Source organism: Symphalangus syndactylus, chromosome 8 (assembly GCF_028878055.3).
Source record: "Symphalangus syndactylus isolate Jambi chromosome 8, NHGRI_mSymSyn1-v2.1_pri, whole genome shotgun sequence".
Lineage (NCBI taxonomy): Eukaryota > Metazoa > Chordata > Mammalia > Primates > Hylobatidae > Symphalangus > Symphalangus syndactylus.
This window is the reverse complement of record NC_072430.2, coordinates 46,280,145-46,304,772: the sequence shown is the minus strand read 5'-3', so window position 1 is coordinate 46,304,772 and position 24,628 is coordinate 46,280,145. Positions and strand designations below refer to the sequence as shown.

The 24,628-nt window shown below is 46.5% G+C and overlaps 1 long non-coding RNA gene across 1 annotated transcript; it reads left to right on the top strand.

The window, feature by feature from the left end:
* The first annotated feature begins 3,974 nt into the window (after window positions 1–3,974).
* LOC129488897 (uncharacterized) lies at window positions 3,975–19,785 on the top strand. The gene is made up of 4 exons (XR_008659745.1): window positions 3,975–4,133; window positions 5,263–5,468; window positions 9,240–9,332; window positions 19,642–19,785. It is a non-coding gene; the product is annotated as an uncharacterized lncRNA (long non-coding RNA).
* Window positions 19,786–24,628: the final 4,843 nt, after the last annotated feature.

Here is a 24,628-nt window from a genome sequence, read left to right as displayed (position 1 = left end):
TATGTATCAGCCACTATGCTAAACATTTTACATAGAATATTTTGTTCAATTCTTATGAGACATGTCATATTATCCCCATTTTTCACAAGAGAAAATTGAGGCTCAGAGACTGCATTGAACACCTACTTGGGTGATTTTCTCTTCTCTGAGAACTTTTCACCTACTCACAAAGATGGGCCCTTGCTGGCCTATTGGTACCCAGCAATACCACTCTCCACTCCTCAGGCCAGCCCTGACTGATTGGGCCAATATAGAAACCTGATTCTAGTGGGGCCAGTCAGTATCTTTTTCCCAGAAATATGGATTTGGATACAGAGATATTTGTCCTCCCTATTAGGCTCTTCATAAAGGTGGGACTGGAACATCAGTGTCTGGTCATAGGCACCCTGAGGCCAATCAAGAAAGAAGAAGGCTGGGCGAGGGGGCTTACACCTGTAATCTCAGCACTTTGGGAGGCCGAGATGGGCAGATCACAAGCTCAGGAGATCAAGACCATCCTGCCCAACATGGTGAAACCCCGTCTTTACAAAAAATACAAAAAATTAGCCAGACGTGGCGGTGCACACCTGTAGTTCCAGCTTCTTGGGAGGCTGAGGCAGGAGAATTGCTTGAACCCAGGAGGCAGAGGCTGCAGTGAGCCAAGATTGCACCACTGCACTCCAGCCTGGGCGACAGAATGAGACTCCGTCTCAAAAAAAAAAAAAACAAAAAAAGATAAACCAAGTGTCTTTCAATTGTTTGTAACCAAAACAGCTTGACTCAGAGAAGCTAAAAAACTTACCTAACACCACGTAACTTAAGAAGGATGAAGCTGGAACTCTAACGCCCGCACATTCCTATAACTGCCAAACCACTCAGACTTTGTCTTCTTCCTAGAGGTTGGCAGGGCAGAGGTGGAGCTTCCCCAGCAGATCGCACTGTCTCATTTCCCCTCCTTTCACACCAGTACATTTTCCCAAGAAAAGCTAAGGTCAGAATCACCTCCAGGGCAGCCTCAAATGGGAAAAGAATTTGATGATAGGAATGTATAGGAAGTAGAGAAGGGCAGCACCATTTTGATGGGTAGGGATCAGGCAATGTGGGGTCAATTTATGTTTTTACTGAGTCTTGATTCTTTTGGGGAGCAGGTGGAGCCAGCCCCCTCTCTCCATGGAGACACAGCTAGGCAGATGGGTAAGGTGAGCAAGGCATAGGCCAGGAAGAAGTGTGGGGACAGCTTAGCTTTTGGAGTGGGGACTTCTCCCACCAGGCTTCCAGGCCCAAATAAGTCCCCTCATCAAGGAAACTGTGTACCCCTCAGGCAGGCTTGCTCCAAAGATGCAATCAAGCCAGGCGAAGACCAAAGAAAAGAGGGTCAAAGATCTCTCTGGGCAAATCCATTAGTGACAGCTGATCCCTTGGAGCCACTTGAAGTCTGCAGCTCCTGAAGCTCTGTTTATTAACTCTGTTTATTTCTCCAATTTGTCAAGTACTGTCTGCAAGCTCCAGCCTCCCTCATAAGTGCTCAGCTTCTATTCTGCCTCGCAGGCTTCACCAATTTGATTAGCATACTCTGCACTCCGTCTTTCAAGTTGTTAATGAAAATACTGATGAATACTGGGAGTTATTCAGGTCCCTGGGAGGCCTCTCCTCCACCCCATCATCTTTTTGCCTGGCGAGTAAACTGGAAGGGATGAATCCTCTTTTCAGATAGTCTTTGCCCACTGTTCAAGAGCTTTTGTCTAATCTTTTCATTCATTCATTTATTCAATCACTCATTTATTCATTTGCTAGGGCTAGAGGCTTAGCACAATCCCTGGCACATGGAAAATACTAAACAAATGCAAGCTCTTAGTGTTATGAGGTGCTGTGGAGAAACAGAGATGCACAGGATAGATCCCAGCCCTGAGCGATAAGAATGAGAATAAGAATTACAGCTGCCAATTTTGAAATACTTGCCAGATACTGGGCTATGTACTGTCCAGACAATATCCAGCCCAGGCCAGGTATCATCCACCCTACAGAGGCAGTTGTTGGTAATGATTAAAAGGGAGGATTCTGGCCAGGCGCGGTGGCTCACGCCTGTAATTCCAGCACTTTGGGAGGCCGAGGTGGGCAGATCACTTGAGGTCAGGAGTTTGAGACCAGCCTGGCCAAATGGTGAAACCCCATCTCCACAAAAATTAGCCAGGCATGGTGGTGGGCGCCTGTAGTCCCAGCTACTCGGGAGGCTGAGGCAGGAGAATTGCTTGAACCCGGGAGGCAGAGGTCGCAGTGAGCCGAGGTAGTGCCACTGCACTCCAGCCTGGGCAATATAGTGAGACTCAGTTTAAAAAAAAATAAAATAAAAGTGAGGATTCTAAAGTCAAAATTCTTATTCTAGCTTTCCACTGACTGGCTTCTTTGCCTTAGATTCTCCCTCTGTACAGTAAGGGTACTATTAGTTATTTCATAGGGTTACTGTGAGGATTTAAATTATTAAAATAATACAGAATTGGTACTTGGAGCACTGCCCAGCATATAATATGCACTGAACAAATGCTGGCAATTATTATTATTATTTGATGTAATACAATTACCCCTTATGAGGTAAGTGTTATTATCAGTGTTTTACCAACAAGAAAGCTGAAGCTTAGGAAGCCCGAGTAATTTGCCTAAAGTCCTACAACCAAATAATGGAACTCGGGTCCAAACCCAAATCTGATTCCAAATTCCATTTCCTTCATTACTGTATGCTAGAAAGGAAGAAAACATGCATACATGCATACATACATAATTATTTTTACAAGACAGAAAAGCAAATGAGACTGTAGAGCACAGAATATTTTCATGGCACATAGTAGATTCTCAATGAATCCTGCCAAATGATGATGATGTTGATGATGTCAGTAATGATGATGACAAAATTCTAAAGTGCCACACTGAAGTTTTAAAAAATTGTTTTAAGATGTCACAGGACAGAGAAAGATCATTTATGAAGAGAGGAATAGTTGGAGACTTTCATGGAAAAGGTGGCATTTGCAAAGGCCTTAAAGGATGACCATGAGTTGGACACAAGGAGAGAAGAGAAAAAGGCACCCAGGTAGAGGAAACTGCGAGAGCAAAGGCTTACAGACATGAACGCTTAGGGTGTGTGTGAAAAGAAAGAGCAAGAAGTTCCACTGGACAGTACGTATTGTATGAAAGAAAATAGTTGGGACTGAGCTGGAAAGGAAGGAGACACACCCTTATTGACACATGAGGTTTTGCCCAAAAGACTGGTCAAAGCAGAGAGATTTCTCACACTTCAGAGTCTTCTGAAACTCACGTTGGAGAAAGAGCCATATGAGGGATTTGGAGATGAGGAATGGGGTTTCTTCAATATTCAGGCAAGAGTAAGTACCACAATGCTTCAGTTTGAGGTGAGGGCTAGGCAGGGCTGACATTCAGCCAACACGTGTGTATCAATATAGGTTGTTGAAAATATTAAACTGCTTTTCTTCCAGGCTGGTAAATGGCACTACCCTGAACCACCCAAGGCCCCTTCCCCTGGACTCCAGGACCTCATCGACGTCCTTGCATAAAAGGATTAATTTCTGGCATTATTTTGATAATCACCCCTGGAGCTAGGGGACTTGGCTTGAGGATATTTTGCATAGCGTTTTACTTAACACTGAAAAACACAACAGTTTTATCAATAAATGGGTTGCAGAGTGTAAAAGCAAACAGACCAACCACTACACTCTGGCCTCAGATATTCCTCAAGCTAGATCCTTGTGGGGAACTAACTCTTTTCCTTCTGAGTCACTGTGGCTGCAGCCCTGCCCTTCCATGTGACTGTGTCATTTGGCATTATGGTTCCTCCTGAGCCCAAGGAACAATAAAGGTCTATATCAGGACATTGGGCATTGCCACTGTACTAGGTGCACACACCTGACTGATCGTCTTGTGGGCTCCCGCTTTTCCTATTGCTCCGGGCATCAGATATATCCCTGGGATCCTTCCATTAGCTTGGCAATGCTATGGAAGTTGCCAGAAAAAGAATCCTAAGGAATTGGTTCTTGGCAAACCCTAAGGAATTTGGCTCAGGTATTTGTCTTCCTAATGAAGTGGTGGGGAGGTAGCTGTGTTGGTACATCATCTCCAAGGCAGGATCCTGCCCTCTGAAGCTTGAGGTGAGACCAGGGACATGGGGGTGGGGGGGGGAAGCTTGGGACCTGCTCTTCCCTCTGCTATGAATGTTCTCTTTCTGCCCAAAGCAATGGCCTCTTAGCCCTGCATTTCAATTTGACTGCTCTCAGTCCCCATGGTCACCTTCCTCCACCCACAGCTCTTCACAAAAGAGAGCCAAGAACAGGGAGGAAGGGATCCTGCGTCAGAGTCCCTTTGACCCCAATTGAGGCTGGGGTCCCCGGGCAAATCTGCACCCTGTGCAACTCCTGGGACTGCAGATGTGAGTGATGCCCCAGGATGAACAGAGCCCCCAAAGCCTTGAGCGGGGGAACCCTGTGTGCCATCTGCCACCACTCCCTTGGGAAGATAGCCCCACCACTGAGCCAGGGAGCACCAGCAGGAGGTCCTGGATCTCTAACATCTGTCATCCTGCTGGGTAATGATACCGTGTCTTTCATAAAAGTCAGAACTAGCCTGGGCAACATGGAGAAACCCCATCGCTCCAAAAAAAAAAAAAAAAGCTGGGCATGGCGGTCATGTGCCTACTAGTGCCAACTACTTAGGAGGCTGAGGTGTGAGGATCGTTTGAGCCAGGAGGCAGAGACTGCAGTGAGCTATGATCACACCACTGCACTCCAGTCTAGGAGACAGAGTGAGTCCCTGTCAAAAAAATAAAAATAAAAATAAAAAGCTTTCCACCCCTCCCTTTTAGAGAAAGCAAAGAAGACACATAGAAGACTAATTCACGCACCTTCAGGTGTGGCTGTGGTCAGAGGCTTTGCCCAGGGACCTTTCCTGGGAGGGGAAAGAAAAGCCTATGAATTGCATTGAGGACCTGAACAAGGGCACAGGATATGGAAGGAGGTGACAACGAAATGGTTTTTATTGGCGATCAGCCCTCCACACACTGCGGTCCCTCCTACCAGTCTGCTAGCAGGTTCCTAGGGAAGCAGCATGTCTTCCATTTGGCCATGCACACACCCTTCCTACAGCAGTGTGCACTTTCCGTTCTCCTGCATGGCTGGCTTGATGCTCACCCTGCAGCCAAGTGACAGGAGGAATGACATCACCCCTGCCTGTGCAGAACCTACCTCCCATTCCCTATCTCAACTGTGCTCTTCTTCTCCACAGTGGCTCCCAAAGTCTCAAGCCCACCGTGCTGATTTGAGCATTTGGCTCAGCCTTTTCTGGTCATCACCAACGTTCACCTGGCCATGCTGATGGCAGCAGGCACGGATCTGGCCATTCCCACAGCCTGGTCACCCCATGGTGGCCCTTGATTGAGCTTGCCATGGCACGGAAGGGGGCCTCTCCTACTCACCGATCTCCTTATTGAGGTACAGCACATGCATTTATATTCATATGGTAGTAATACCTAATTTTTATAAAACTCCTCGCCCGGGCGCGGTGGCTCAAGCCTGTAATCCCAGCACTTTGGGAGGCCGAGGCGGGCGGATCACAAGGTCAGGAGATCAAGACCATCCTGGCTGACACGGTGAAACCCCGTCTCGACTAAAAATACAAAAAATTAGCCGGGCGTGGTGGCAGGTGCCTGTAGTCCCAGCTACTGGGGAGGCTGAGGCAGGAGAATGTCGTGAACCCAGGAGGTGGAGGTTGCGGTGAGCCGAGATTGCGCCACTGCACTCCAGCCTGGGGGACAGAGAAAGACTCCGCCTCAAAAAAACAAAACAAAACAAAAAACCTCCTCAAGTGCCAGGCACTGTCCAAAGTATTTACACGCATTACTCATTTAATCCTCACAATCGCATGATATATACTGTTAGCCCCAATTTACAGATTGAGGAAACTTGCCCATGGAGACTTTTGTTAACATATTCAAAGTTGTATGTAAGGAACAGGGCCCAGATTCCAACCCAAGCTACTAAGTTCCCAAGTGCGTGTGTGTTCCAAAACATCATGCCATGAGGCTGCTGAAGATACACATGACATATCCAAATCCTTCCTAGGAATAGGTGGTGATGCTACGGGTGGAGAAGCATGGAGGAGGCAGATCCTGGAAAGAGGGCAAGCAAAGGGCACAGAAAGGGGACACTGGGAGCCAGAAGCCAAAGGGGAACTTGGACTTCCCTCCGTTCTCCAAGGCCTGGCTCTCATTGAAGATAGGGTGGGATGAGAGAGGGAACAGAATACTAAAGAACAGAATGAGAGCAGGTGAACAATGGGCCCAGAGGAGAGGAATGCACACAGGCTGAAGGGAGAGAAGAGATGAAATGGACATAGCATGTCTCACAAGCCAGTGGGAGAAGCTGGGAACCCAGCATTAGCTGGAAGGTGCTCACCTTCCCTCTGGATGGTTGACTCAGTGCCGACACAGACTTTAGCTGTCAGCCCTGAAAGCAATCAGGCTGTCACAGACTTTAGCTGTCAGCCTGAAAGCAATCAGCTCATCATTGCAGCCTCTTTATTGTCTAAACTTTTCTGAAGGCATGAGATGCCACTGGCCTTTCAACAGGGCTACCCAGGACCTGGGGAAGAGAAGGGCAGGGAAGCAGAGATAGAAGCCAAACACAAGTGCTTCTGCCAGCAGTGCTCAGAGCACATCTGGCAACCCCAGCTCCCAGCCCTGAAGCAGGCACCAGGCTACAAGGACAGACATAGACCAGGCACAAGCAAAAGGAAGGGCCAGCCCCGAAGCCCTTGGGATGCCTTGTCAAGAGGCCAGTGTCCTTTGGAAAACACTCCAAAGGAAACAACAAAAGTGAGACAAAGGATTTCCTTCCTCTTCCCTCATGTCAGAAATTCCCTGAGGTTCTTTCCTGGACCACTTGTCTGTCTCATAACAATCCTACACACTGGTCAAAGTTTTTAAGGCCAAAAGCTTTCAAGAAAATGGAAAGAGAAGATTGAAAAGATGTGTCAGAGTCTGTTGCTGTCACTGTGGGAGCTTACTCTCTCTTGTCACAGCAAACAAAGCTGAGGAAACCAAGATTTTTCCATGTTGCATTTGATGGGGGTGGGACCCATGGCCTAGAACTAGGGGTCAGCGGAAAACAGAGCATGCCCATTAGAGAAAGGGGTTAGTGAGAGGGAAGATAGAAGCAGATGCCAGTGGGGCAGGGGGCTGTAGGGAAAAGAGGGGGAAGAGGGAGGGATGAGGAGAAAAGGAGGAAGAAGTGGAGGAGGAGGGGATGAAGAGGAGGAGGAGGAACAAGAGGAAGAGGGGAAAGGAGGAAGAGGAGGGGTGAGAAGGAGGAGGAAGAGGAGGAGGAAGAGGAAGAGGAAAAGGAGGAGGAGGAAGGGGAGGAGGAGGAAGGAGAGGAAGAGGGGATGCACATGGAGAACAGAAATCACCACTGCCTTGTCTGCCTTCACTTCTCCCTGCCTCTTGCATCCTCTACCTGCTCTCAGTCAAGTTCTTGCCACTGGCACTTAACTTGTCTTCCCTTTATGGACCTCAGCCATCCACCCCTCCAGGTCCTTCCTGCCTCTCACCTGGACCAGTCTGTGGCTTCCAATAATAGTCTTCTTAGCTTCAGTTTCTCCCATCTCCAGCTCATCTTCTCACCACTCCAGGTTTAGCTTCCTGAAATATTATTTTCATGACATTATTCTGTATCATTTTTTCATAACTTCCTCTTTAACTTCCATTTCCCAATTTGGTGTAATGGAAGGAGCCTGAGCTTTTCGTAGATGGGTCCTCAAGGGTTCTCAGCCTTGGCACAGTTGATATTTGGGGCCAGATAATTCCTCACTGTGAGGCCTGTCCTGTGCATATTTAGATGTTCAGCAGCATTCTTGCTACCCTTGAGTGCATCCCTCCCCACTCCTACTTGTGACAACCAAAAATTTCTCAACAGTGCCACATGTCTCCTGGGGGACAAAATTGCCTCTGGTTAAGAACCACTGACCTAGATTCAACCCCTGACTCTGTCACCTACTGATAGAGCTCTTTTGGGTAAATGACATAACTTCTCTGAAGCCTAGTTTCCTCAACATTAACACAGGGCTAATAATGCCTACCTTACAGAGCCATTGGGAGAATTAGATAAAATAATTCTAATATATAACACAGACCTAACACAATACCTAGCACATGATAATAGCACAATGGGATGGGGCCCATTGTGCACAGTACAAACTGGAGATTCTACCATGGTTTAGCCCCATCCTAGATATATTAGAATAGCCATTTACTTGTTATTATAAGGAACAAAATAATAGTGGATTAAATAAGTAACAGTCCACGTAAAATCAGTCCTGGCTGATAGAGTGCCCACATGGTGTCTGGTGTACAGGCTCTTTCTAGCTTCATGTTCTGCCATCCTCAACACAAGGTTTCCATCCTATGGTCTAAGATGGCTGTTCCAGCTCCCACCACATGTCTGCCCTTCCAGGCAGCAAGAAAGAAGGGTGAAAGGGGAGAATATGCCTCTTTCCTTATGTGGGTACCACTGCGGTGCTGTACATATCACTTCCACTCACATTCTATTGGCCAGAGCCTAGTCACGTGATCACACCCAACTACAAAGGAGACTGGGAAATATTTATATATTATATATTTATATATTTATATATTATATATATTTATATATATTTATATAATATATATTTATATATTATATAAATATATATATTTATATATAGTTATATATTTTATATATATATATATAAAATATATATATTCATAGCTTCCACCCAGACCTCTTCTAAACAGCTTGTCCAAAGCACTAACAGAGCCAGCCATGGTGGGGTGCACCTGTAATCCTAGCTTCTCAGGAGGCTGAGCAGGGAGAATTGTTTGAGGTTAGGAGGTCAAGGTTGCAGTGCACTGTGATCATGCCTGTCAATAGCCACTAGACTCCAGACTGGGCAACATAGTGAGACCCCATCTCAAAAAAAAAAAGCACTAACAGGTCTATTTGGTTATCCTCCTAGTATCATCACTTCAATATGCTCTAACAAAATATATATTTTTTTTCTTTTTTTTTTTAAGAAACAGAGTCTTGATCTGTCACACAGGCTGGAGTGCAGTGGTACCATCCTCCCACCTCAAGTGATCCTCCTACTTCAGCCTCCCAAGCAACTGGAACTACAGGCGTGCACCACCACACCTGGCTAATTTTTTTCTTCTCTTTTTTCTTTTGTAGAGACAGAGTCTTGCTGTGTTGCCCAGGCTGGTCTCAAATTCCTGGGCTCAAGAAATCTTCCTGCCTCAGCCTCCCAAAGTATTGAGATTACAGGTGTGAGCCATTGCACCTGGCCTAGAAATATCTTTAGTTATGTGGCAAAGTGCCCAGCTGAACTTTCTGTTATCACAGATCAGAGAACAAATATTGGGAAATGTTAGGTACTGAATGTTTGTATCCCCACTAAAATTCATATGTTGCTGGCATTTGGAGATAGGACCTTTGGGAATTAATTATTGTCAGATGAGGTCATGAGGGTGAAACCGTTCTCTGATAGGATGAGTGTCCTTATAAGAAGAGACATCTGCTGGACGCAGTGGCTCATGCCTGCAATCCCAGCACTTTGGGAGGCCGAGGCAGGCAGATTGCTTGAACTCATGAGTTCCAGACCAGCCTGGGCAACACAGCAAAACTCCCTCTCTACAAAAAATACAAAAATTTGTCAGGCATGGTGTCGCATGCATGTAGTCCTAGCTACTCAGGAGGTCTGAGGTGGGAGGATGGTTTGAGCCCAGGAGGCAGAGGTTGCGATAAGCTGAGATTGCACCACTGCACTCCAGCCTGGGCAATAGAGCCAGACCTTGTCTTAAAAAATAAAAATAAAGAAAGAAGAGACATCACTCACTCTCCATCCACTATGTGAGGACACAGAGAGAAGGCAGTCATCTACAAGCCAAGAAGAGAGGCTTTATCAGAAATGGACCCTGCTACTCCTTGATCTGGGACTTCCAGTCTCCAGAACTGAGAAAAAAAATACACTTCTGGTGTTTAAGCCACCCAGTTTGTGGTATAGTGTTACGGCAGCCCAAGCAGACAGATAAAGATTCTACCTCCAAACAGTCACATTCTGCGGTACAGGAGGTTCTGACTTCAACCTATAAATTTGTAGGGGGACACAATGTAGCCCATAATAAGCATACTGTAGATGCCCAGGAAATGCTTCTTATCTATCTGATTAAAAGACTCAGAAAGAGAAAGGCTAATCATACTGTTAACTAACTCCTGTGCACAGGGCCACTCAGCAATGTTTTGACATGTTACTCCTCCTCTTGCTTCCCCTTAGAACTCAATATTCTCTTTGGCTGTTGACTCCACTCTGTCTAAGTTCTTTTCCTTCTTCTCAGGCCACTCCTCCATCCCCTGAGTTCCTCTACCTCTGGCCATCCTTTAAAAGTCAGCATTCTGTAGTGTTCTATTCTCCTCACTCTAAGCTCTTTCCACGGTGATCTCATGGACTCCATTGCTGCAATCATCGTTTGCATCTGATGGTTCTCAAATCCATAGCGTCCATCCAGACCTCTTCTAAACAGCTTGTCCAAAGCACTAACAGAGCCAGCCATGGTGGTGTGCACCTATAATCCTAGCTTCTCAAGAGGCTGTGCAGGGAGGATTGTTTGAGGTTAGGAGGTCAAGGTTGCAGTTCACTATGATCATGCCTGTGAATAGTCACTGGACTCCAGACTGGGCGACATAGCGAGACTCCATCTCAAAAAAAAAAGCACTAACAGGTCTATTTGGTTATCCTCCTAGTATCATCACTTCAATATGCTCTAAACCGGATAATTTATCAATCCCCTACATGTTCTCCACCATGATTCACTCTCCTCAATACACACACACACACACACACACACACACACACATTGTTCCTTCTCTTAAGCTCCTTATCTCAGTGAACCATATCACCATCTCCCCAGAACTAAAGTCTTCCTAAATTCCTATATTCAATCCCCAAATCCCATCCAGTTTGACTTCTTAATACCTCTTTCCATCCCCTCTTCTACCAGTTTACTTTGGGCTGCTGTCATCTCTCATTTAGATTACAAAAACAATATTCTTTCTAATCCACCTGCCTTTAACCCACTCTTTTCCCCTCAATCAAAGTGATTTTCTAAAACATAAACACAATGCTACCAATCTTCTGATGAAAACCTTTTAAAAACTTATCATTGGCCTTAGACACATTTTCAAAGTCCTTAGTCGGGCAAAATAATTCTTCATCACTGGGTCCTTCTTCTCTACTCCACTTCATCTCCCGCCCACCCCCCACACACCTTACACTCTTTATTCTTCACTTACAGTTTCCCAAAGAATTCTATACTCTCTTTCAACCTCCAGCTTTTACATATGTTTTTCACCATGTTTGGACTCCTCCCGGCTAGTTTCTGTTGATATTGCAAATCTCAGTTTAGACATTACCTCCTTGAAGAAGCCTAATCAGCCTTTGAGAACCAATTCCTCTGGATCTTCTTCCCTAGAACCAACTGTCTCCCTCACCTTCAGGCACATTAACCCCTTTCTGACAGCTCATTTCCTAACACCTGTGCTCCTCTTATACTTTGTTCATATCTTTATTAAAGCATTTATTCAGCTTTGCACTGCTGCTCCCCCACTGTATGCAGGCTCCTTGGGGACAGAAACTGTCTGGTTTCTGTGCTAGAAATCATCTGTTTTTTCTTCCATATCCCCTCCCTGCCCTTCTCTGCCCTCCTGTGAGCCCCAGGAGGCTGACCTGTAGTAAATACATAAATGGAATTCAGCCACTGCAGAGAAGAGGGTGAAGTCAAGGTCAAGGTCAAGGTCATCATTTCACCAGCTAGATGAGCCCTTCAACCAAAGCACAGCTTCTGCCCAGTGGCCCTCTCCACCTGACTCATTGCTTCTGGATTCTGGGAATTGTCTCTCCCTTTATCCCTTCAGCCTAGGCTTAATAATATCTTCCTGATGTTGCTGGCTCCAGGAGACGGCACTATCCCTTGTTTTCCTGCACTCTGCCCTCCCCTTTGAAAATAGTCTCTTTATTAAATTCTCTTCAAATTACCAATTACCCAATTTAAGTTTGCCAGGACCCAATTAATTTCCTCTTTTAGTTCCTGGCAAGGATTCTAGCACATAAATGTTGAATGAATGGATGAATGAATAAATGAATTGAGGAAAACAACACAAGCCATTGCCTAGCTTGGCTTATTCATCCTCCATTTCACAAGGAGAAAAAAATGATTTCTCAATTTAGAACCTGACACTCGTTCTGGCATGGTGGCTCATACCTGTAGTCCCACCACTTTGGGAAGCCGAGATGTGCACCTCAATTGAGCCCAGAAGTTTGAGACCAGCCTGGGCAACATGTCGAAACCCCTTCTCTACAAAAAAATACCAAAATTAGTTGGGGGTGGTGGCATGTGCCTGTAGTCCCAGCTACTCAGGAGGCTGAAGTGCGGAGATCAATTGAGCCTGGGAGGTCGAGGCTTTGGTGAGCTGTGATTATGCCACTGCACTCCAGCCCGGGTGATAGAGTGAGACCCTGTCTCAAACAAACAACAACAAAAGAACTTGAAATTCAAGTGAGACAGTTTTAGGGTCAGCAAAGAAGGGGATCCTTGGGATGCTTTTGGCAGAAGGCAGGTCTGGGGAATGGGAAAGAGGCTGTTGGGCAGATGTCCTTTGCTATAGCAGTCCCTGAGGTTTGCAGGGTGCTGGGCTCCCCAGAGAGAACTGCATTTCCTGCAATGACTCTGTGCCATGTTGGGTGGGAATGACTCTCATGCCTTCCTTTTCTTTCTCTTGGGCTTTCCCCTAGAGAAGGGATTAGAAAATCACCAGAAGGTTACTTCCTCCAACCTCTCACTCAAATCCAGCAACCTGAAATTCAAGCTCAAGAGGTGTGGGAGGGAAAGCCCAGCAATCATCAAAGCAGGAGACTCTACATTCATGAGCAGATCTGGGCCAAGGCCACAGCCAGGAGGCAGGATCCTCTGAGATGAGTCACACACCACACACCCCTGTGGAGTCCTCCAATAGTCCCAGCACTGTTCAAGCTGGGAGGGACCTCAGTGCTCATTATACCATCAGAATCCGGCCCACAGAGGGGAAGCAATTGCCCAAGATCACACAGTAATCTGGGGGCAAAGGAGGTGTCAGAACCTAGGTCACCCAGTTAATAAACTTGCCATCTCATTGCCACACCACACTGCCTCCTGAGACCAGGGGATGCTTCCAAGATGTCAGGTTTCAGTAGAAGGAACAGGCTCCCAAAAGAAGAGGCCAGACAGACAGTGCAGGTCTGCTGCGCTATGTGCTTTGGAGAAGAGAATTAGCACTAGCCAAGCTATGGTTACACACAAGGCCCTGGCCATATGTTGTCGGGGTCAATAGTACTGGTTCTGCAACACACACTGGGGCCTGTTGGGGGCAGTGGGGGAAGGAGACCATCAGGATAAATAGCTAATGCATGCGGGGCTTAGTACCTAGGTGATGGGTTGACAGATACAGCAAACCACCAGGGCACACGTTTACCTATTTACCTATGTAACAAACCTGCACATCTTGCACATGTACCCCAAAACTTAAAATCATAAAGAAAAGAAAAAAAATAGTACTGGTTCTGAGCTCAAACAAATATGGGTCTGAATTTTGTGTGACCTCGAATAGGTGACCCAACTTTTCTAAGCCTCAGTTTCCTCACCTGTAAAATGAAGGTTAAAAGAATACTCGCCTCATAGGATTTTTGTGGGGACTAAATAAGGTGATTTATGTAAAGCACTTAGCACATTTAAAAGCTGGCACTGAATAAGCACTCAATATATGTTGGCAATTATTTTTCCCTATAGCAATTCAGTTGTATTTAATTCTCATGCCATCCTTTTAAGAGAGACAGGACATGAGCTTGGTAAGTTACTTGCTCAAATTTATGTATTCATTTATATTTGTTAAGCTCCTAGCAAGGGGCTGGATTCCGTTCTGGACTCTGGGGATATGGCAATGAATAAAGGCAACGAAAATCCCTGCCCTCATGGAGCTTTCATTGTAGTTGGGGCAGACAATCAACAAAAAGTACAAGTGAATTATATGAAATGCCAGAGGGAGATAAGTGTTATTGAGAGACATAAAACAAGGGGGATGATGGAGAGAGGGAGGGGAGGGTTGCAGTTTTAGAGAGAGTGGTCATGGAAAGCCTCCACATGATGGTGATAAAGAAGCTAAAAAGAAATTATTTAGGCAGTTGGTGAGGGTAAGAGAGTCCTCAGGCTTCCCTTTTAACAAAAAGCAGCCCCCAAATCATTTCTTTTCTAACAAAGAGCCACCTGTAAAATCGATCTGCAGACATAAATAAGCAAGCTGGAAGCTTGCATAGGTAAATGCCGGCAGCTGTGCCTATAGGAAAAGGCTACCTGGGGGCCAGGTGTGTTCAACATGGAGGTTCCCTCTTCCCTTTTCTTTGTCACCACATGTGAAGTAGAAAGGCAGGCAACCCATGCCAGCCAGGTAGAGACTCCACCTGTGTAATAAAAGATTAGGGTGGGATGGCCAGCTTCTTTGTGCGCCATGCGAATAGTGCACCTGGTCCTACCAATCTCGCAGGCCCTATGTAAATCAGACACCACCTCCTCAAGCTCGCCTATAAAACTCCGTGAATTTCACCACAGAACCAGAAAACCCACTCAGGAGTCCTTCTTTCTCTCTCTGCAGGAGAGAGAACTATTCTCTTTTCTTTCTTTCACCTATTAAACGTCTGCTCTTAAACTCACTTCTTGTGCAGTTGCGTCCTTGATTTCCCTGGTGTGAGACAACAAAGCTCGCGTATTACCCTAGACAAATGACGGCGCTACAATGGCATTGAGCAAGGGTCTAAAGAAGGGAAGCGGGTAGGCTTGTGGCTCTCACAGGGAAGAGCATTCCAGAGAAAAGGAAGCATGCGTGCAAAGGCCCCGAGGCAAGCACCAAATATTGAAAGGAGAGCCTGGAGGCGAGTGCTCTGAAACAGGAGTGCAGGGAGGAGCCATGGAAGCTGAAGTTAGAAAACACCCTTAATTATGGTGCTGGGAGCTGAGATTCAAACTCAGAACTGGTTCACTGGTTCCCAAGTCCTTGCTCAGCCCCACTGCAGGCTCCCTAGATGACAGGCTGGTGTGATTGAGTTGATTCTGTTCTTTCTAGAGAGGGTTTTGTGTGGTCCAACACTGGATACCAGCTAGTGGGGGTGAAGAATTCCATTTCCAAATAAGTGTAATGTCTCTATCTTCGGAACCAAAAATCAGAATATAAATTTCAATAAGTACATGAACTTACAAGCAGGTAGGACAGAACATTTGAAAGTAGGGCATCCAAGATATCCAGGACCTCGAATGAGCACAAAAGCTTTTCCATCCCAAAGATCCTCAGGCACGTTACCTTTATCCACCTCTAATAAGAAGCACCTCCTTCACTGGCCTGGGGAGGAGCAAGCTGGGATTCTTTAAAGTCCTCTACCTGCCAGGGCAGCAGCGAAGTCCAAGAGGGCAGAACGCAGGGGTGGGGGCTAGGTGGCCAGGGGTCCCAGAGACCCAGTCCTGACTCCGGGACACTCTTGGAACCCTCTGTGTGCCTTACTTTCCCTCCTCCAGCAAGAGGCCCTCCATCTGCCCACCTACTTCCCAGGATATTCCTAGGAAGGATCAAAGAGGACCTCTTGAAAGGGCTGGCTCCCACCCAGATAATTGCTAGGTAAACGCACCGTGTGTTTAGGATGTAATGGGCCAGTGCAGACAGAGCTGAACACAGGAAATTGCTCACTTCAGGGAGGGGCAGGAACTCTTCCAGGCCATTACGGTCCACTAAGTAAGCTGCCTTTGCCAGGTGAAATGGCTCCGTGATGACTTGAAGAGTGAACTGTCTCCTACCATTTCACACTGCATTTTGGTTACCGAGCTGTGATGCTCCCCTTCTCTCTCCGTGAAACCTCTGCAGCAGGGTCGCCATCACACTTCCGGCGGAAAGACTGGGAAAACAAGCCACTGATTTCAAAGAGGGTGCAAATTTATATGGAAGAAGGTAGGGGAGGGAGGGTGAGAGAGAGACTGCTCTGGAGCTCAGCGAGGGACCTCAGGGTTACACAAGAAGAGACTCTGCGGTGGGTTCCAGGCCTGATTTCTTTTTTCTTTTCTTTTCTTTTTCCTTTCTTTCTTTCTTTTTCTTTATTTTTTCTTTCTTTTCTTTTTGACAGAGTTTTTCTCTTGTCACCCAGGCTGGAGTGCAGTGGTACAGTGGCATGATCTTGGCTCACTGCAACCTCTGCCTCACGGGTTCAAGCGATTCTCCTGCCTCAGCCTCCCGAGTAGCTGGGATTACAGGTGCCCTCCATCATGCCTGGCTAATTTTTTTTTTTTTTTTTTTTTTTTTTTTTAGTGTTTGTAAACTTTTTTTTTATTAATTTTTTTTGCACACAAAAACAATAAACATTTTCTAAAAATACATACAAACAAAAAGATGCGTATCAGGCCGGGCGCGGTGGCTCACGCTTGTAATCCCAGCACTTTGGGAGGCCGAGGCGGGCGGATCATGAGGTCAGGAGATCGAGACCACGGTGAAACCCCGTCTCTACTAAAAATACAAAAAAAAAAATTAGCCGGGCGTGGTGGCGGGTGCCTGTAGTCCCAGCTACTCGGAGAGGCTGAGGCAGGAGAATGGCGTGAACCCGGGAGGCGGAGCTTGCAGTGAGCCGAGATTGCGCCACTGCACTCCAGCCTGGGCGACAGAGCAAGACTCCCGTCTCAAAAAAAAAAAAAAAAAAAAAAAAAAAAGATGCGTATCAAACATATTAGGAAGGTTGCACATGGGAAGTCGGGGAATAGAAATGGGGGGTGGGAGTTAAAATAAATGAGAGAGGGACTTTATATGGATCAGTGATAATAACTCAATCCTCTATTTGACAAAGAAGAGGGAGAAGGAAGAGGAAGAAAAAGAAAGTGGGATAAAGGATCAGAAAGGGAGGAAAATAGAAAAAATTAGAGTATGACTCCAGGGTAGACCTGTTTTGTTGTCACTGAGTTGGTTGGTTGGTTTGTCTGTTGTATTTTTCATGTTTCGCCAAGTTGGCCAGACTGGTCTCGAACTCCTAGCCCGAAGTGATCAACCCGCCTCGCCCCCCAGAGTGCCAGGACCACAGGCGTGAGCCACCACGTCCAGCCCCCACATTGCTTCTGGCCTCCGTGGTAGACCTCCCAGACGGGGCGGCCAGGCAGAGACGCTCCTCACTTCTTCCCAGACGATAGGTGGCCAGGCAGAGGCGCTCCTCACTTCCCAGACGATGGGTGGTCGGGCAGAGGCGCTCCTCACCTCCCAGACGGTGGGTGGTCGGGCAGAGGCGCTCCTCACTTCCCAGACGATGGGTGGCCGGGCAGAGGCGCTCCTCACTTCCCAGACGGGGCGGCCGGGCAGAGGCGCTCCTCACTTCCCAGACGATGGGTGGCCGGGCAGAGGCGCTCCTCACCTCCCAGACGGTGGGTGGCCGGGCAGAGGCGCTCCTCACTTCCCAGACGATGGGTGGCCGGGCAGAGGCGCTCCTCACTTCCCAGACGGGGTGGCCGGGCAGAGGCGCTCCTCACTTCCCAGACGGGGTGACCGGGCAGAGGCGCTCCTCACTTCCCAGACGGGGTGGCCGGGCAGAGGCGCTCCTCCCTTCCCAGACGATGGGTGGCCGGGCAGAGGCGCTCCTCACTTCCCAGACGATGGGTGGCCGGGCAGAGGCGCTCCTCACTTCTTCCCGGACGGGGCGGCCGGGCAGAGGCGCTCCTCACTTCTTCCCGGACGGGGTGGCCGGGCAGAGGCGCTCCTCACCTCCCAGACGGTGGGTGGCCGGGCAGAGGCGCTCCTCACTTCCCAGACGGTGGGTGGCCGGGCAGAGGCGCTCCTCACTTCCCAGACGGTGGGTGGCCGGGCAGAGGCGCTCCTCACTTCCCAGACGGGGCGGCCGGGCAGAGACGCTCCCCACCTCCCAGACGGGGCGGCGGCCGGGCAGGGGCTGCAATCCCAGCACCCTGGTAGGCCAAGGCAGGCGGCTTGGAGGCGGAGGCTGCCGCGAGGCCAGACCACGCCACCGCACTCCAGCCTGGGTAACACCGAGCACCGCGTGAGCGAGACTCCGTCTGCAGTCCCAGTACCTCGGGAGGCTGAGGCGGGCAGAGCACTCGGCGTTAGGAGCTGGCGACCAGCGTGGCCAAGATGGCGAACGCGTGCCTGCATCCAAAGGAGAAAAAGCAGGCCGCGGTGGCGCGCGCCGACAGTCCCAGGCAGTCCGCGGCGCGGGCAGCAGGGAGCCGAGTAGATTGCAGTCTGGGCCACAGAGAAAGAAAGAAAGAAAGAAAGAGAGAAAGAGAGAAAGAGAGAAAGAGAGAAAGAGAGAAAGAGAGAGAGAGAGAGGGAGGGAGGGAGGGAGGGAGGAAGGAAGGAAGGAAGGGAAGGAAGGAGAGAAAGGGAGAAAGGGAGAAACGGAGGAAGGGATAAAGGGAGGAAGGGAGGAAGGGAGGAAGCATGCCTGGCTAATTTTGTATTTTTAGTAGAGATGGGGGTTTCACCATGTTGGCCAGGCTGGTCTCGAACTCCTGACCTCAGGTGATCCACCTGCCTCGGCTTCCCAACGTGCTGGGATTACAGGTGTGAGCCACTGCACCTGACCCCTGGTTATTTCTTGATGCCATGCATCAGCTGAGTGGCTTTGAGGAAGTCAGTTCATGATTCCAGCCCTCAGATTTCTCATATAGAAAATGAGAAGATAATTGCTTAGTTCACACCCAGCTCTAAAATCCTGTGATTTTAGGCAGAAGAAGAGATTGCATGGAGCATTTCAGTGACTGGGATGGCTCATGACTGGGCTGAGATGATCGACCTTTGTTTCAGATCCAGAAACCTCTTCACCTGAACCTCATTGCCACAAGCCAGACCGAGACCTAGACAGGGATTTTCACACCAACAACGAAAAACACACTTAAGGAGCCTGATTATTTTTACCTGGAGCTTGGAGGCCCAGAAGAAAAACATACAAATAGGGCTAGGGACATACACACACTCAGCTTCTGACTTTTAATATCAGAAGATCATTATCATAAGCTGCATCAACAACTTGGGATCCCAACTGGTGCCAACTAAGCCTTCTCGCTTAATTACATGCATAGAGCACTACAATTTAAAATCCTGGCAACCATGTTCTGTGCAATTAAAAACAAACTCACTAACAGGCCTTACTTATGCCTCTAATATGTTGTTAAGAGTTTGTCCCTGCTGCTCACCCACTTTCCTGGGAACGCTGCTTTTCACCAAAGAGCCTCAGTCCCCACATCCCAAATGCCTGTCACTTACCCTCCAGCTTCTGTCAAGAGGCCCATGGCCAAGTGTCATGCAAACCAACAGCTTTGCTTATTCCCACTCTGAGCTTCCAGATAACTATGCCTCCATTAATCCATACTGAGGAACACAAGATTCCTCAACTGCATTGTGGATGCTGAGTGGATTTTGCCTCACCAGTGGCTTTGAAAGTTGGAAGTGAAGTATCGGGATCTAGCCATGATTGGCCTTCATTCATTAATCAGTGCTGCTTTCTCTACCTTTCCAGGTTTATGAGCAGAAACCATTGCTTAAGAGATACTCACCATCAAGCAGAATCATGGCGGACAGAGCACCAGGAACTCAGGGAGCGAAGAGAACACTGTGGGGGTATTCTTGGGGATGGAATCTCCACATCAAATCCATCGGCAAGACCTGGATGTTCTTGGAAATGTTGAAACATTGAAAATGTTGAACGTTAATCTTCTCCTCATCTCCAGTATCAACACCCAACAGAGGCCACCATCATTTCTTGGGTTTGGGTGGACAATTGCAACAGCCACCTATGACTGCTGTGACTTTCTCTACAACTCCAGTTAATCCATCCTCCACTCCACCACCTGAATGATCTCTTCAAAATTCACAGTAGGTAATGACACCCCAGTGGAAAATGTTGATTGCCTTCTACTTAGAATAAACCCCAAATTCTTTATGGTGGCCTATAAAACCCTCAGTGCAATCCTCTCTGGATGGGCTCATCATTTTTAAGTCTCAGGTTAAATTAGTGGTTCTCAAAAGGGAGAAATTTTGCCCTTTAAGAGACATTTGGCAATGTTGGGAGATATTTTTGTTTGTCATAAGTAGAAGTCAGGGGGTGCCACTGGCATCCAGTGGTCAGAGGCCAGGGATGCTGTCGAACATTCTGCAATGCACAGAATAGTCCCCTAGAGCAAAGAATTTTCTGACCCAAAATATCAGTAGTGCCAAAGTTGAGAAATCCTGACTTAAAATCACTTTCCTATAGTGACTTTGTCTGACCATCTTTATCTCAAATTGGTTCCCATCCCCTATGCTCTTCATATCTCTAACCACAATTTGCAATTCCCTTCTTATTGTCATTTACATACATGTAAGATCCACATACCGGGCTAGAGGCAAAGTATGTCTTGTCCAACTTTGTTGTCTCAACACGTACCACTTAGCAGATGCTCAATAAATATTTGTAGGAAGAAGAAGGGCAGGAAGGGGGAAGGGCAAGAAGAAAGGCAGTCAAGGTGAAGCAGCACCCTCACCTTTCTGAGCCCCTTTAAGTATCATGCTGACTCTCATCTTCATGTGGAAAACCTGCCGTTCGACTTGGCCAATTGCACTGATTATGTTTTACTGGAGGATGAGCCAAGTGGACTAGGAAAACACTTTAAAACTCAGTTGTGGGGCAGGGTGGGGGTGGGGGCATTGGCATGAAAATGTTTAGATTTCTTCAGTATTGACTTTGTTTTGTCAAACAAGTCCTCTTGAGGGCAGGGACCATGTCTATTTCAGTCTCCGCTGTAGCTCCAGCACCTTGCATAGTGCGTAGTGCAGAGATAGTGGGTTGCCCAAAAGTGTTTGTGAATGTGTGAGTACCCCCCCAGCCTGCAGGGGAGGGAGGGTTGATACCCCACTGCACCCACTTCTTCAGCAGCTCATGAACCCACTTATGTAGCCAGCCTTCAGGTCAGACTCTTGCTTTTCTTCTTATTAGCGGCCCTTAAAAGAGCATTGCCAATAAAAACTTCAGCTCTGGAAAAGAATTCTAGCCTTTGTCAGCTATTTCCGACAGCCCTTGAAAGAAAAATAAATTTGGCTCCAAGTTTTCCCATGCCTGTTTATAGTTCCTCACACAAAGCTCCGCCGTTTATACAATTTTGTCACCCAGAGACCCAGCTAACTCTATCTCAGAGGCACCTCTCCCGTCCCCACCTCAGCAGCCTCCACTCTAACTTCCTGCTCCCCACTTAGGGCTTCGAAGGACCCATGAGGATAAGCTGCAGGCTGTGAGGTTTCTATAGTACACTCCTTCCTGGAACGACTCTGCCTAAATTTCACTTTTAAGCCTCAGAGATTCATGTTATCTTATTAGCAACACAAAATAGAAAAGACTGAACCCTTTCAGTTTAATCTGCTGAGTTTCTGAGGCTGCAGGGAACTCCTCCAAGGAATGTGCTTAGCTTTTGTTAGAGGAAGTTAAAAAAAAAAAAAAAAAGCCCAACATATTATTTGGCATAAATCTACTCATTTAATTTAGATTGTAGAAACCTATTGATTAGGTTCCCAGGCCTGTCACTTTTTCCCTATAGGGACTACAAATATCACTGCCATTAGGAGATTTCATATCATAAAACTCACTACTATGATCCCACTTGTATATTTTCCCTCTCTCCATCTTTTCCTTTCTCTCACACACACACACAAAATCTGTTCTTTAGTCTCATCAGCGCCATCTGGTGGTGTTTCAAATGTTTCGGTACCCTTTAAAAAAAAAAAAAAAAAAGATTGAAGACCCCAAAGAGCACCTGAGTATGTGTCATATCTATCACAGTTATCCTATTCAAAAATGAAACTGGACAGGCACGGTGGCTGACGCCTGTAATCCCAGCATTTTGGGAGGCCAAGGTGGGCGGATCACTTGAGGTCAGGAGTTCCAGACCAACCTGGCCAACATGGTGAAACCCTGTCTCTACTAAAAATACAAAAATTAGTGGGGCACGGTGGCAGGCACCTGTAATCCCAGCTACTCAGGAGGCTGAGGCAGGAGAATCGCTGGATGTCATATAATGAAATGATGTCATATAATGAAATGTGTCAACATTGAAGATCTGTATAACTCAAGGAAGTAATATTTCCCAAATGGCAGAGAATGAGATTACAAAATCATGCATTCAAAATGCATTCAATCCAGGAGAATCACCGGAACCCAGGAGGCAGAAGTTGCAGTGAGCTGATATTGTGCCACTACACTTCAGCCTGGGCGACAGAGCAAGGCTCCATCTCTAAAAAGAAAAAAAGAAAAATGAAACCGAAAAATTTTGGAAAACATGTATTGATCCATTTTAAAGTAACAACAATAAATGTTTAACATAAATAACAAATTTTAATGAAAAATATCTGTATTTTCCAAAGCAAAAACAAATTTCAGAAGAGTGGAAATATTTTACATTTTTGCACATCTCTTTAATGTCTGACTTAAAAGACATCTAAATTTTCATATCTGCTTCTGTGTTCAATCTGTTCCAATATCTTATTTTAGTTGAAACATATGAAGAAAATCTGGCCTCACACAGATTTGTAGTTGGAAAAGAAATGAGTATTTTAATAGCCTTTTAAGATTATTGTGGGTATTCTTCTTTGATACTATCCCAAAACTCCACAAGTTATGGTTTCTTAAAAGTTAGCTGGAATGGGGAATCTGAAACCACATTCATGAGCTTTTGGTACTGTTATGTTAAAACCTGCTGTTCTATCTTCGACTTTGAATGCATTTTGAATGCATGATTTTGTAATCTCATTCACTGCCATTTGGGAAATATTGCTTCCTTGAGTTATACAGATCTTCAATGTTGACACATTTCATCATATGACATCAAAAAATCACATTTATTGATACTGTTACCAATTTCCTAAAAAAATCTTTAGGTACCAAGAAACTGCCAAAGCCAGGTGTGGTGAGGGCTCATGCCTGTAATCCCAGCAGGGGAGGCTGAGGCGGGTGGATTGCTTGACCCCAGGAGTTCCAGACCAGCTTAGCAAGATCCCGTCTCTACCAAAAAACAAAAAATAAAAAACAAAAAATAAGAAGAAGAAGAAAAGGAAAAGAAAAATTAGCCAGACGTGGTGGCATGTGCCTGCAGTCCCTGTAGTCCCAGCTACTTCAGAGGCTCAGACAGGAGGACTGCTTCAGCTCAGGAGGTCAAGGCCGCAGTGAGTCATGATCATGCCACTACACTCCAGCCTGGGTGACAGGGTAAGATCCTATCAGGGAGGAAGAAACGAGGGGATTAAAAAGGGAAGAAAAAGAGAGGAAAAAGGAAGAAAGGGAAGGGAAGGGTCAAGTTCATGATAGACACAAATTTTCCAAAATTCTAATTTTCAATTGAAAGCTTGAATTTCATCATTGGCAACAAATACAGTTGTTTTCAGTGAAGTGACAGGCTAACTTTGTTCACCTACAAGAAAATATCTGTGAAATACTCAATCCTGAATAACATAGTTTGCTTGACAATTATTCTTTCAAGTAAAAACGGTGTTTCATTTAAAAAAGAAAAAAAAAAAAAAAGGCCGGGCACAGTGGCTCACGCCTCTAATCCCAGCATTTTGGGAGGCCAAGGTGAGCCGACCACGAGGTCAGGAGATCGAGACCATCCTGGCCAACATGCTGAAACCCCATCTCCACTAAAAATACAAAAATTAGCTGTGTGTGGTGGCACATGCTTCTAATCCCAGCTACTTGGGAGGCTGAAGCACAAGAATCGCTTGAACCTAGGAGGTGGAGCTTGCAGTGAGCAGAGATCACACCACCGCACTCCAGCCTGGTGACAGAGGGAGACTGCGTCTCAAAAAAAAAAAAAAAAAAGGCAGCTAGTTCAGCTCACGACTCAATCACATAATGCGCTTTTCCTCCAGGCAACCTTGTAGTTCAATACACAGCAGAAATACTTGATGTGACGATGTGACTTCACATTTAATCTCATCTCAGAGAATGTTAAAAAGATATACTTAAGCAAGGGTCAAGATTTAATTAACATAGTAATGTTACTAAGTAACTATTGTTTTATCAAGGGCGTTCTTAAGTGAAACTGGCATTCCCATTACTTCAAGTGCCTGGTGATGGAGAATACAAGGAGTGCTGTCCCATTTGGTGTCTCTGCCTGTCCCAAGATACCAGGAGTTTGACCTGCCGTGCTTTTTGGTGCAAATGTCAACACAATGAAAAAGACAAACAACAGTTTAGTGTTATTGTGAAAATAGTTTTGACCTCACCTATCCCCAGGGATCGGTGGGCCAAACATTGAAAACTGCTACATTACTGGGACAAAATTCCCAAGATGGGTTGTAGGAGGAAAGAGGGAGGGGCTGTTATATTCTGACTTCAATATCATTTGCTCAGAGATAGGAGCGAGGAAAAGATCCCCCATGCCTGAAATTTATCTCCTAAACCTGTCACCCCACGTGTTATTTTCCATTTCCTTTTCTGATTCCCCATAGAATGTGTCCTGAGAGACACATTTTTTTCCTTA